Source organism: Fragaria vesca, linkage group LG3 (genome assembly GCF_000184155.1).
Source record: "Fragaria vesca subsp. vesca linkage group LG3, FraVesHawaii_1.0, whole genome shotgun sequence".
Taxonomy (NCBI): domain Eukaryota; kingdom Viridiplantae; phylum Streptophyta; class Magnoliopsida; order Rosales; family Rosaceae; genus Fragaria; species Fragaria vesca.
This window is the reverse complement of record NC_020493.1, coordinates 11,669,835-11,674,600: the sequence shown is the minus strand read 5'-3', so window position 1 is coordinate 11,674,600 and position 4,766 is coordinate 11,669,835.

Below are 4,766 nucleotides of genomic sequence, written 5' to 3'. Positions count from 1 at the left end.
GGGTCTGAAGCCTGATATACTTGTCCAGCGGTGCAAGGAATGGCAGTCAGAATTAGCTCAGACTCAGAGCACTAACAAACCGATTACTGGTATTGTTGTAAAGGAGATAGTGCGCACCCCACAGGTCAGTAATACTTCTAGTTCTCTATTGTATTTTTATGGGGTTGTGGATAAGTTAAATGGAAGGGTGGGAGTAGGAGCTGTGGTGTTGAACCCAGAACATGGCCTTCTAGGTGCCTTATCAGTACCACTTCCTTTTTCTCTAAACCCAAAAGCCACGGAAGCACTTGCCTTGTGGTATGGAATTGAGTATGGAAAGAAGCTGGGATTATTAAATGTTGATATAAGAGGTGATGCTCTTAATGTGCTTAATGGCTTAAATACTCGTGGCTGGGACTTCAGCGAGATAGGAGGCGTTCTTGATGCAGTGAGGTTGACTATGACTGAATTTGAGATAGTTTCGTGGAGGCATGTGAAGAAACGCTTCAATGCAGTAGCACATGAACTAGCTAGAAGGGCTTTGTCATTAGCAGAAGGTTGGTTTTGCAAAGAGCAAGGGCCTGAATGGCTCCTTCAGTTAATTGCTGTAGTAATGTTTGATGTACTGGGGGTTCTCTTTTGAGAATTATTACCCATATAACTTTTGGTCTGAAGTTAATAAAATTCCATTTCAATCAAAAAAAAAAATTTGCTATATGATTATCTCACATCATGGATGAAGATGGTGGTCTAGGGGCCTGGCCCCCTGGCCCAACCCATTCTTGTTGGGCATGAGTTTAGACCTCTTCCTCTTCATGTTGCTTTTGGGCTAGCTAATTTGGGCTGGGCTCTTTTTTATTGCTCTAGTGAGTCTAGTCATTCTATGTTAAACACAATAAATTCCTCTTTTAGGAACCTAAGCACATGTCGTGCCTCATGGTGTCTTGTAACGTTTTAAGTCTATTTTCTAAAGTTAATTCTTTAGCGTTTCTGGAGTAGTACCGAAAGAGAATATTCGTTACCTCTACGTATTTACTTGTAAAATGAGTAGGTCTATTTCTATGTATCACTAGTGGCACTACTAGGATAAGCAGTTAAGCCGACGAAAAAGTTTCGTCAGCCTATTAGATTAATTCGTCGGCTAAAATCTTAGCCGACGAGACTTCGTCGGCTATAGTTTCGTCGGGAAAAGGTCGTCGGTGATGACTTTAGCCGACGAACACAGAACACATCGTCGGCTATAGTCTAAGAGTTTAGCCGACGAAAAACCAGTTGTCGGCTATAGTCTATGATTTTAGCCGACGAAACAATAGTCGTCGGTTATAGTGACGAATATATAAATTATTTCGTCGACCATAGTTTAATGTTTAGCCGACGAAATATTCAGATATTTGTCGGTTAAAAATATGTAATAAAAAAATTTAAAATAACTATAGCCGACGAAATATAGTCTGTTTCGTCGGCTAAACCCTTAAATAAAAAAATAAAAATACTATGGCCGACGAATATCTTACATGTTTCGTCGGCTATAAGTCCATTCCAGTATTAAAAAAAACACGAAATTTCTAAATTACCATTCCAAGCAAGCTGCAAAATACACCAAAACAATTCCATATAACCAACAGCAAGCACATAAAACTATATAGTTCATCAACTACACAAAATCTAGATCGTCTAAATTAATATTCTCTTCTGGGGGCTGCAGGGGCTGCTGCGGAGGTTGCGGTATAGGAGGTAGAGGTATAGGCGTAGACATGGGCGGAACCGGAAGTCCCTGAAGCTGGGCAGCTGTAAACTCTTGCATGTACTGGAACATCTGCCGCTGCTGAGCCTGCTAGATGACATTTACCTTGGCATTATAGGCTGTCTGCGCGGCATTATAGGTTGCGCGGCATTATAGGCAACCTGAGCAGCTTTCTGTTCTCGTAGTCTCTGAAGTTCCGATGCTAGCTGAGTCGTCTTGGTGGTTGAGGTCCTCCTGCTGGTTGAGGCTGTCTTTCGTTGAAATCCTGGAGTGGTCTTTAGGACCTCCTCGCCCTTCTTTCCTAGACCCCGGCAGTAGAAGTTGTTTGCTCGCGGCGGGAAGGCTGTGCCCATGATCCTCGCCCCAACCGTCGGATCCGAAGTGTCGATCTGGGACATGGCTTCGGACATCTCTTCCTCCTGCGTGTCCGGCCATGTCTCCCTTACTATAGCACTCATCACCTCCTCACTAGCCTCCCTCACCTTCGCCTAATTGGATAGGAAAAAAATTATTAATTAACATTTTGACATATATAAGTAAATTTAAAAATTTAAAAACGTAAGATGACTTACAATATCCTCATGAGAGTCAGGATATGCCTTCTCGTACGTATAAACGTACCGGTTGATTTCTGGATGTTCCCTGGCCGCCTCGTCCATGTAGATAGCGAACGGTCTAGAACCGGTATGATAGTTTCTCGTGTTGCGTTGCCGGTTCTGAGCGTTGGCCCGGGAAATGGCCTTCAAAGAAAAAAATAAACTATTAGTAAAATATTTAAAAACGCACGTACTTAATAACAAATTAAAATATTAATTTTTTAAAAACCTGTTTACGAGGGTTGTTAAATTCTGATGCCAGAAGCCAACGCCACTCGTACTCCCTGTACTGGAACTCAGCAGGGGTACCAAAACGTGCGTTCACATGCGTAGTCAAGTGGGTCCGTAACTCGTTCTTCCACTCCTTGTACCTACAGACACAACAAAAATATTAGAAATATTATTAATATCACATACAATTTTGTTTTTTCATTAACTTCCCAACGTACCTTCCCCCATGCACAACGTCCGCCCAGCTGCTCTTCAGGTACTCGGGAACCTCAAACCACACCTGCATTTAACCGTTTATTAGTTTAGTTTTTCGAGAAATCAACAATGTAATACATAATATTATTGAGGCATTTTGTAAACTCACCGACATCGCGTTGTGGACCATGTCCTTAACCTCCTGCGGGACCTCGCCCCAGTCTAACCACAACATAGGGACTCTATCCCTAATGAGCGCTCCCACGCGGCCGGAGTACGTCCTCGACTTCCCGCCCGATACTATGTCGCCATCCCCATCAGTACGGATGACGATCCTCCCTGAGGTACTGACGATCTTCTCGAGAGCCTTCCCTGTGACGGGGCCTCTCTTCTTCTTTGCTGGCTTCGCTCCGACGGTGCCTATCACATGATAAACCAAATTGATTATTAAAATCGGAGACCCTTTATAAGAAAACAAATCATTCATCACTGATTACCTGAGGTGCTCGCGGCGGACGCGTGGGATTCCGTCTCTGTCGCCGATGATGATCCCTCGCGAAAATAAGAGGCGTATCAAAAGGCAGGAACCGGTACGCCACTGATGGAGCCAATGGCGGGGGCAATGGATAAATCGGCGTCCCTGAGTCATCGACTGCAAGTAAGGCCGGTATCATCTGCGGAAGAAACAGATGAGGCGGCGGCATCTGTACCCTAGATGACCCACCATACGAACCAGTAGGACTCGGAGTGGGCGCCTAGTGTATCTCAGGCAAGGTATTAAAAAACGCGCCTCAGGCGCGCCTCAAGGCTCAAAAAGCGCGAGGCGTAGGAGAAACTGAGTAAGCTTTTCTGCCAAGGCGCAAAGGCGTTAAAGGCGCTCATCAAGGCGTCAAAGGCGCAAAAAATGAGTCTGAAGGCATGAAAAGCCAACGCTTGAAAGTTTTTTGTTTTCTTTTTCTTTTTCATGAAAAACTGAAAAACACAAATGTTCTAATAAGCATGCTCATTTGTATTCTGGTACTCTCAAAGCCTAGAAGAACACTCGTTATTTGAGAGGTCTCACCACAACATAGCAGAGCTTCATTCCCCCTTTGAAAACAAACCTACATAACTGTTGCATCGTGAAAGAGATGATAGATAGAAGACAGATACAGAAGCTAGTGTAGAGAAGATGTTTGTCTATAATAGAACTCATTTGATTCACGTTTGAAAGATATATACTTGATAGATACCTTTCATATAAGGAAACAATCCCTACAATTAAGGTATAAATAAGGAATAATTGAGTAATTTTCATATATGTAAGTTTTTTCCTAATAATTACTCGTAGTTTTAGGATTTTAAGTCTAACTATATAATTATGCAATCAATTTACATTAAAAAAATTATGTTGCAAGGCTTACGCCTTATGCCTTAAGGCTTACGCTTTGCTAAGGCTCTCCCGGCAATGCCTCGGCTACGCCTTAGCCTTTTAAAACATTGATCTCAGGCATACAGGGTGCAGACACCTCCGTCTGGGTCTGAGGCCACAGCTGCCTCGAGGAACGAGGGACGCCTCCCTGCCCCGATGAAAGGGGCACCTCCGGCTGCCTCTGCGCCGTCTCCAGAAGGGTCGCATGTCTGGCTGTCATGGGGCCCTGAAACGACGTTTGAGGGTTGCTAGAGGTTCCCTCAGACGATTCGGACCTTTGGCCCTTCGAACTCTTCGTCGATCTAAAATAACGGCTCATCCTGTTTAAAATATTAATTTGAATTAAGGTTGAGGCATGGGCGGATACACTCATTCAATGTTGAATTAAGGCTCTAGATTATTTTCTTTATTCTATAAAAATATATTTGAAACCATTTTTTTTCATTATGCTTATGCTTAAATTTAAACACTTAATATAATGTGAAATATATATATTTTTGAAATTATACTTGTTCATGCGATATGAATTCAATTAAATATATATATATATATATATATATATATATTCATCTGGTATTTGTATATTAGGTTTTTCTTATTTTGTTATTTT